Genomic DNA, 10,760 nt, shown 5'->3' on the forward strand with positions numbered 1-10,760 from the left:
CTCGGTTCACTGAGTATTTCTAGTTTTTCTTTTCCTGAGTATGAATTTTTTTGCTTTAAATAAGTATTGGCAGTATAACATACAGTATTAGTTGCATATATCTTTCTAAGTTATATATATATGTGCACGCATATAAATGATGTAGCGACGTAAAAATTTTGGTTTCGGGTCGCTAATTGTGGCGATTAAAAACTTGGAATTTGAAATTTGATTTTAGATTAAACCGGGAGTCGCCACCGATCTTTTTACTAGGTGTGATCGGACACCTATTAAATTTTTTTTTAAAAAACGAGAAAAAGGCCGAGTTAAGGTCTACGTTAAAAAGCCAGAGAAAAATTAGGGTTCGGGAGTCGGTTACGCGCAAGGAAGGTATTAGCACCCTCGCGACGCCCAAAAATTGGTATCTCATAAACACGTGTTGTCTTGGTTTTCAAAAATACGAGTTTAACGTAAAATTTAATCGTAATCCGATTAAAAGATGAGAAATTTTGGTTTATTCCGGTTTTTGAGAAGGGTATGTAGCTTTAACACGAGCCAATTGACGTTCACCCAACATAGCGATGAACTCGATGACTTAATGTTAAATCGGCATATTGCCTTGATTATTGAAATTAATTAGCAAAACGTGAATGGGATTTTGAAAATAATGTGAAACAAGATTGATATGCAAGAAGAATAAATAAATGGAAGAGCTATAAATATATTTGAAACAAATAACAAGTATGACAAGAATATTGAAAGAAAACACTAATAATGCATGCAAGATTAAATGTGATATAGTATTGAATACAAGAACACAAAGAGAATACGATGAATATACACATGAAAATAATTAAGAGTATATATGTAAAATATGTATATATAAATATTAGTGGTATTAGCAAGATGTATAAGATAATAAAATATATAACTAGTAATGTTAAACATATATTCATAATATTTACATATGTACATAAAATAAATATTGAGGAACACATGCATCTAAAGAACATATATATGCCAATATATATAACGATGTTATGAAAGGGAACGAAACAAATAATGCATAAGATTAAAACGAAGTTTTGAAAAAGAATTATTACCTATATACATATATAATAATAAAATGGATACATGAAATGACTTGAGAAATATACGTATGAATTTAGTATACAAGACTAACAATTAAATAGAATCATATACATGCACGGTGTTAGAATGTATATACATACATAATAATAATATTGGAACACCTATTAATAATATTACGTAGATATATACATATACGTGTAATAATGATGAAAATAATAATAATAATAGTGAAAATAAGTAAGATAATAATACATATGATAGTAAAAAGATAATACTATATGAAATGTGTATATATATATAATAATATATATAGGCTAATATGAATAATGATAATAATATCGATAATAATAATAAAATACGAAAAAGTATATATAATATAATAATAATATTAAAATACAATAATTAAAAATAATATTATACATAAATATATACAACATTCACATATAAGAGAAAAACGATACTAATATATAGTAATAATAATAATAATAATAAGAATAATAAAAACATGGATATTTAAGAGTAAAAAAAACAAAAAAGGGACTAAAATTAAATCAAAAACAAAGTTATGGGGCTAATTTAAAAAAGAAATAAAAGAAAGGATCGATTTGAACGTGCCAGCAAAATGTGGAGGGTCAGGACAGTAATAATCCCATTTCCTCAAAATACGCAGCAATGTAGGGGACCAGATTGCAAAGAACGCTAAATATCGGGGCCAAATTAAAAGCAAGAAAAATCGATTGCAAACACCTGAAAAAGCGGAAGGGCTGATTGCGCAAATAGCCCTTCCGCGTTTAAAAACACGCGGATCCTGGCGGGTTAGGGTCGGGTCGACCCGATCCAAGGCCTAAACGGCGTTGTTTAGCTTCAAAGGGGGGGTCCAAAACGGTGCGTTTTGGACCCCTATATAAACCAAAATTTTTTTGTTTTTTCATTTGAAACAGAAGAAAGGAGAAAAAAAAGAAAGGAGGGAGAGAAAAAGGGGAACGGGGAAAGAAGAGAGGGGAGGGGAGCTCCGCCATGGGGGCTTGGTCACCGGACGGCCACGGAGGTCCGCAAGACACCATGCCACAAACCACGCCATGGCCTAAAAGGTAATTTTCTAATTTTTTTGCTTTTTATTTATTTTTATATTTATGTTATATGTTTATATATATAAATATAAATAAAATGGATTGAATGTATGAACAAACGAAATAAAATGTAAAACGATGACTTAGATCCCTTTTGCTTTCGATTTCAATACCTTGGGCCTCCTGATTAGTATGGTAGTCGTGTTTTTGTGTATCTGAAATTGCTATTCTGCTTTTGTTGTTTTTTGAATCGAATGTACTCTTTTTGTTTAAAAATGTATTGCCTGCATTCAAAATTTCCCCCCCCCTTACAGCTTCTGATTTGGGTTTTTATAACCCTTTTACACTTATTTTTAATTATTCTTGTCATGCTTTTTTTGCCTTGGTCTTTGCAGGTGCAGAGGCATGGTGGTGGCGATGGTATGGGGTGGTCGGGGTAGTCTTGAGTTGTCAGAAGCATGGGCAATATTGGGCTTATACAGCTGCCCTCTTTGCTCATTGTCGTGTAACGAAAATAGAGCAAAGACACAAAGAAAGACCAATTTTGCCCTATCTTGCCAATTGTTGACTTCTTTGGCGCTCTTCTTTTCCGAGAAGTCTCTTTCTAGTCCACCGCATCCTGTGGCTTTGGTTCAGCTCATTGCATTTTCTGATGTGGGCTTTGTAGTTTCAATCTACTTCAACGTAGTTTCAAGGATATGAGATTTGTGGCTTCCCTTTGCTTCACTGTGACTTCAATTTTCTCTTCTTCAATGAGATAAGGTTTATGGTCTTCTCTTCTGCCGCTTCAGAAAGGTAAGATTTGATATTCTCGATTAGCTCCGCTACAACTTCAGGGAGACCAGACTTGCAGCTTTAACCTACTTCACTGCACTTCAGGGTATCCAAATCTGGTGTCTTCCATCAGCTCCAATCTGTATTCTTTGCTTGGCATGTGATCCTCTCGCAACATGAGTTGATTTTCGAAACAACAAAAATTAAGAGTACCTCAGCGTGACCTAAAGCTTGACTCACTCTCGCAATATGAGCTGATTTTTTTGAACAGTAGGAATTGAAAAGCAGAAATGGAAAGTACCTCAGCGTGCCCCGAGGCTCAACTCACCTCTCGCAATATGGGTTGATTTTTTGAAAAACAAAAAGGTACAACTCACCTCTCGCAATATGAGTTGATTTTTTTAAAAAACAGGAATTGGAAAGTAGAAACTGAAAATACCTCAGCATGCCCCGAGGCTCAACTCACCTCTCACAATATGAGTTGATTTTTTGAAAAACAAAAAGGTACAACTCACCTCTCGCAATATGAGTTGATTTTTAAAAAACAGGAATTGGAAAGTAGAAACTGAAAATACCTCAGCATGCCCCGAGGCTCAACTCACCTCTCACAATATGAGTTGATTTTTGAAACAACAGGAATTAAAATACCTCAGCGTGACCTGAGGCTTGACTCACCTCTCACAATATGAGTCAAATTTTGAAACATAAATTAAAAATACCTCAGCGTGTGACCTGAGGCTCAACTCACCTCTCGCAATATGAGCTGATTTTCTTGGAAAACATGAATTAAAAAGCAGAACTTGAAAATACCTCAGCGTGCCTTGAGGCTCAACTCACTTCTCGCAATATGAGTTGATTTTTGAAAAAAACAAAAGTTGAAAGGCTCAACTCACCTCTCGCAATATGGGTTGATTTATTTGAAAAAAATATAAATTGAAAGGCTCAACTCACCTCTCGCAATATGAGTTGATTTTTAAAAAACAGGAATTAAGAAGCAGAAATTGAAAATAGCTCAGCACGTGAGCCAAGGCTCAACTCATCTCTTGCAATATGAGTTGATTTTTGAAAAAACAGAAATTAAAAGGCTTAACTCACCTTTCGCAAGATGAATCAATTTTCTAAACATAAACTAAAAATACCTCAGCGTGCCCCGAGGCTCAACTCACCTCTCGCAATATGAGTTGATTTTGGAACATAAATTAAAATTACCTCAACGTCTTGAGGCTCAACTCACCTCTCGCAATATGAGCTGATTTTCTTGGAAAACATGAATTAAAAAGCAGAAATTGAAAATACCTCAGCGTGCCCTGAGGCTCAACTCACTTCTCGCAATATGAGTTGATTTTTGAAACATAAATTGAAATTACCTCAACGTGTCTTGAGGCTCAACTCATCTCTCGCAATATGAGCTGATTTTCTTGGAAAACATGAACTAAAAAGCAGAAATTGAAAATACCTCAACAGGTGCCTGAGGCTCAACTCACTTCTCGCAATATGAGTTGATTTTTGGAAAAAACAAAATTGGAGGACAGAAATTGAACATTAAAAATATCAAAACCTGTCATTTGGTAGAATTCAAGTGTCTTTTCATTTGATTCAATGCGACTCTCATTCCAGATTTCTTGCTCTGCTGGAGTACCTGTATATACCATGCATGATGTTATCATGTTATGCACATGTTTGTCTTAAATGCCTTTATGCCTATATGATTATGCAGCGCTCTTTAAGTATGTTCGTCGTATGTCTTTTCCGTCTCTATTCTTGTGATGGTCTGCATTCATTACTTCGGCTCTTTACTTCCTCTTTACGCTATGTACATGTCTTCAAGCTTCACGAGTAATCGACGTTCCTCAGATGTCACTCTTTTGTCCCCGATTGAACTTTGTTCCTACTTTGAGACTCTTGCGCTTATTAAATTTTCATCCAGGTAATGCTTAACCTTTCTTTTGTTTAGGGCATATCATTTCACCATTTATCATGTAAATAAACACCTAATGATATGCATAAAAATGGTCAGGTAGGGACAAAAATGATATCTCATATTCCTTTATTTCAAATGTGGCAAACAAAGAAAGTTAACTAATGATAGTACAAATGTGCAAAGAAGAGATTGTATTCAATGGATACAAATGCTTTAGATATTTGACACATGAACTCTTCACGTTCCTCAATCAAGAATCTTTTAGAGTCTGGCTCCTTGCGCAGAAGATTTCGAGCTTTCAGAGATGCTTCACATACTGCAGTCTCACTGTTTGTCGTCTGATTTAGAACGCCTTGCCTTGTAAACCGAATATTTGTTCCATTAGAACGCCTCTTGGGTTTTCATTCTAATCTTTTATGTTTAACCAAAGCGCCTTTTCGGTTTTCGCTCGATCCTTCCTCCTTTTTTTTTTTTTTTTAGATGCCCTTTTCGAGTTTTCATCTCAAGCATAATATTTCTTCACTGCATCTGAGTTCACTGGTTTTGACAACTCTTTCCCATCCATCTCGGTAAGGATCAAAGCTCCTCCTGAGAATGCCTTTTTTACGACGTACGGTCCTTCCCAGTTTGGTGCCCATTTCCCTCGCAGATCTTTTTGTATTGGGAGAATTTTTCTCAGCACGAGTTCTCCTTCGTGGAATTCTCTTGGTCGTACCTTCTTGTCATGGGCTGCGATCATTCTCTTTTGGTACATTTGCCCGTGACAAATTGCCTTTAGACGTTTTTCTTCAATGAGGTTCAACTGATCATATCTAGCTCGAATCCATTCTGCTTCTTCTAACTCTGATTCCATCAATACTCGCAGAGAGGGGATCTCAACCTCGATGGGTAGCACAGCTTCCATTCCATAGACTAGAGAGAAAGGAGTTACTCCGTAGATGTTCGCATGAGATGTGCGATATGCAAACAAAGCAAATGGAAGTTTCTCATGCCAATCTTTATATGTCTCGACCATTTTCCCAATGATCCTCTTGATGTTCTTGTTAGTCGCCTCAATGTACTCGTTCATCTTTGGGCGATAGGGCGAGGAATTATGATGCTTTATTTTGAATTGCTCGCACATTTCTTTCATCATCTTATTGTTCGATTCGTGGCATTATCTCAAATGATTCTTTCAGCAAACCATACCGCAAAAATGATTTCCTTTTCAAAACTTGCAAACTGCAGTCTTCGTCACATTGGCAAACGAAGCGCTTCTATCCATTTTGTGAAGTAATCGATAACCACAAAATGAATCGATGTCCATTTGATGCTTTTGGAGAAATTGGCCTATAACATCCATGCCCCACATAGAAAAAGGCCACGGAGAAGTCATGACGTGAAGGGCGAAGGGCTACATGAATTTTATCGCCATAGATTTGACATTTGTGGCATTTTCCGCAAAACTAATACGATCGCTTTCCATCGTCAACCAAGAGTAATCGAGTCTCATAATCTTTCCGCCATACTGAAACCATTGGCATGTGTCCCATGATTCCTTCATGGACATCTTCAAGTATCTTTCGCTTCGACATCATCCACGCATCTCAAAAGTATTTGATCCTTTCCCTTTATATAGGATATCCCCATCAAGAACGAATCCTGCCGCCATTCTTCCGATTGTTCTTTTGTCGCTCACATTTGCTTGTTCGGGATAGCTTTGATTCTTGATATATTCTAAGATATCGTAGAACCATGGTCGTCCGTCCGCTTCTTTCTCAATGCTACAACAAAGGTGTGGGGACCTCGTATATGCTCATTTTGAGGGGCATTATTTCTGCTTCTTTACTTGCTTTGAACATTGAAGCCAAAGTGGCTAAGGCATCCGCCAGTTGGTTCTCTTCTCGTGGGAAGTAATGAAAAGTTATTTCTTTGAATTCCTTGATTAATCCAGCCACTAAATTGCTGTACTTAATCAATTTTGAGTCCCTCACTTCCCACTCTCCACGAATTTGGTAAATCACTAGGGCTGAGTCTCCATACACCTCTAAGATCTCGATGTTTCGTTCGATAGCTGCACGAAGCCCCATGATACAGGCCTCATATTCTGCGATATTATTGGTACAGAAGAAGTTCAGTCTTGCGGTGAAAGGATAATGATTCCCGTCTGGTGATACCAGGATTACTCCAATTCCATGCCCTAATGCATTCGACGCACCATCAAAGCACATCTTCCATGACCTTTCTTTTGATAACTCGGATTCTATTTCTGAGATGCACATTAAGTCTTCGTCTGGGAAATCGAATCTTAAAGGCTCATATTCTTCTGTTGTTCGAGTTGCTAGAAAATCAGCTATTGCGCTTCCTTTTATCGACTTCTGACTTACATAGGCAATGTCATATTCTGAGAGGAGAATCTGCCATCGCGCCATTCTTCCTGATAGTGCCGGCGATTCCATCATGTATTTTATCGGGTCCAGCTTTGAAATCAACCATATCGTATGGTACAACATGTATTGTCTAAGTCTCCGAGCTACCCAAACCAAGGCACAACAATATTTCTCAATGGACGAATATTTTGCCTCATGTTCAGTGAACTTTTTGCTGAGGTAGTAGATCGCTTTTTCTTTCTTTCCTGACTCGTCGTGTTGCCCCAGTATGCAACCCATTGAACTTTCGAACACAGTCAAATACAAAATCAATGGTCTTCAGGGAGTTGGCGGTACTAGCACTGGAGGACTGGACAAATATTGTTTTATCTTATCAAAGGCCACCTGGCATTCCTCGTTCCATTCTCCCGGGTTATGTTTTCGAAGAAGTCGAAAGATTGGGTCGCATTGGTTGGTAAGTTGAGCGATAAATCTGGCGATGTAATTTAATCTCCCTAAGAATCCTCTAACTTCCTTTTGCGTGCGCGGAGGTGGTAATTCTTGGATGGCTTTTATTTTATCTGGGTCCACTTCGATACCTCTTTCACTGACAATGAAGCCTAGCAACTTTCCCGAGGTAGCTCCAAATGTACATTTGGTCGGATTAAGCTTTAGTGAAACTTTCTCGACCTCTCGAACAACTTCTTGAGGTTCACCACATGCTCTTCCTCCCTCGGATTTAGCAATCATGTCGCCAACATAGACCTCTATTTCTTTGTGCATCATGTCATGGAATAACGTTACCATAGCCATCGATATGTTGCCCCAAAGATTCTTTAACCCGAATGGCATCACCTTGTAGCGTAACGTTCCCCACATTGTTATGAAGGTAGTTTTCTCCATATCCTCGGGGCCATCTTGATCCGATTATACCCCGAGAATCATCCATGAAAGAAAACAATGAATGTTTTGTTGTGTTGTCCACCAACGTGTCAATATGTGGCAAGGGAAAATTATCTTTTGGGCTTGCTCGATTCAGTCATGTAATCCATGCACATTCGTACTTTTCCATCTTTCTTTGGTACCGGACTATGTTAGCCACCCATTCGAATATTTGGAGGCTTGTAGGAAGCCAGCACAAACCGCTTTTGACTTCCTCTTTATCTTCAACAACATTTCGGTCTCATCCGTCTTAATTTTTGGCTGGATGGGCTTGCATTCGGCTTTAATGGGAGCTTATGGACCACTAAATCTTCATCTAGCCTCGCATGTCCTGGTATGACCATGCGAAAACATCTTTGTATTCATGGAGTAAAGTGATCAAACTATGCCCGGTACTCTCTGAAATAGAAGTCCCAATCTTCACTTCTTGTTTCCTCTCTTGATTGCCCAAATTTATCGCTTTCTCTGATTCTTCATGAGGCGAATCTGCTTATCCTCTTGCTCCATCATTCTTAACAATTCAGAGACGAGACATAATCTTCACATTTTCTTGACTTCAAATTCTCCTAAGCAAACAAACTTCTCAAAATCGATTTCAAGATTCAGAACGGGCTTATTCATGTCGTCAATATCCGAGCACCGAAAGTTGAAATGGAAAAGGAAGCTATAGGGGACATCCAAGTATCGAAACAACAAACAAAATGTTATGTCATGGTAATGAGGCAAATGTAAAGATAGGCTATGAAATGAGAAAATGATCATGAAATTAGTGATAACGCAAAAAATCGTGACAAAATGCATCTTCATCGATATTCATTTAAATGATAAAGAGCGAATGCAAGTTTTACAAAAGACTTCTATTATATCTAATGACACAATAGAAGGTTAATGTTTAGCATTACTCAAGACTTATAAACTACAAGAAGCTCCTCAAGAGTCCAATTGTTCAACATAAAACCGGAGGGCTAAGGCGTATCCTCGAGACATCTTTACTTGCACCAGCTTCTTTGTCGATGACACTTATAATTGACATTCGAAAACCCTTTCAATTAACCCCAAAGATGTTTCGTGGATCATCTTGTCCAGGTACAACATTCCCGCAGATGTAAATATTTTTGACAAATAAGGGTACTCTATCGGTTCCCATTCTGGTTCTCGGCCTAAAGTTCTTGCAATTTTTCTCTCTTGATCCTTCTTCCACTGTCTTCTTCTTTGACGCATGTCAGGTTGGAACCCCAAACCGTATCGGGCCTTGTGGTGCACTGGCCTTAAAGCCCTAACTATTCCTTATAGATGTCTCCCTAAACCTCTTCTCGCTCGAGCTCCTCTTCCTACAGTCAACTTGACACCCATTCTGGTATTTTCCGGCGCTTTGGCATCGAATTCTGCTTCCTTCAAAGGATGAAAGTGGCATTGACGAATTTGAGGATCGAAAGGAACATTCCATCGCGTCCTTGCTTACTTCCGTATGGCGATCAAGAGAGATGGATGTGACGATGTCTTCTTCGCCCTCGACTGTGACCAAACAGCCATCCATGATGAATTTCACCTTTTGATGGAGGGATGATGGTACTGCTCCAGCGGAATGGATCCAAGGTCTTCCCAAAAGACAATTATAAGAGGGTGTAATGTCCATGACTTGGAACTCGACCTCATAGATGTAAGGGCCCACTTCCAAAGGGATTTCAATCTTTCCCATGACTTCGCGCCTCGTCCCGTCGAATGCCCTTACCATGGAATGACAGGCCTTAAGTAGGACAAATCCATCGGATTCGGAAAGCGTGGCCAATGGCATGACGTTTAATCTTGACCCATTATCGATGAGTACGTTCGGTATTATGTAGCCCTTGCATGAGTCGTGATATGCAGCGCTTTCACCGAGCCTCTACCATTTGGCGGTATCTCATCATCACTAAAAGAGATGAAATTGTCCGCATTCAGATTGTTTACCCATCTATCAAGCTTTTCGACAGATATGTTGTTGGCCACATAAGCTTGATTTAACACCTTCAATAAAGCATTCCGATGTGGCTCTGAATTTAACAGTAGAGATAGAACTGAGATTCGTGCTGGCTGCTTGCTCAATTGTTCCACCACACTATACTCGCTGTGCTTAATAAATTTTAAGAATTCTTGAGCTTCTTCCTTATTCACAGGCTTTTTAGTTTCTTGCACGGGTGGAATTTCTTGCTCGACCTCGACTTCGTGCATCACTGCTTTCCCTTTTTGTTTCAAGTCGCTACTTTTCTTTATCGGTTCAACTTCTTTAGAATAGCACCGTCCACTGCGGGTAAAATGACCTACTTCCCAATGTCTTCGATTGTGGCTTCAAGCTTTTCACCTTCAGGTGTAACGATGTTGACATCGTACTTCCACGGTACTGTTTTATTGTCCTTATAGGGGAAAGGAGATGGTACTTCAATTATCATTTTTGGTTTCACCGGCTCCTTCTTCGCGTCATAATAGATTATTAACGGTCGGTCGGCGCTATATGGGAAACCTGATGATTGATTGTCAGAGGCACATATTTCTCCACTGTCGGCCTCTTTGGCTTTACAAAAAATCCCAATCTCCTTATTGTCCATCATACTTTGCAGTAAACTTCTGAATTCCTTACAGGACTGAATGTTATGC

The sequence above is a fragment of the Gossypium arboreum genome, chromosome 10 (genome assembly GCF_025698485.1).
Source record: "Gossypium arboreum isolate Shixiya-1 chromosome 10, ASM2569848v2, whole genome shotgun sequence".
Taxonomy (NCBI): Eukaryota; Viridiplantae; Streptophyta; class Magnoliopsida; order Malvales; family Malvaceae; genus Gossypium; species Gossypium arboreum.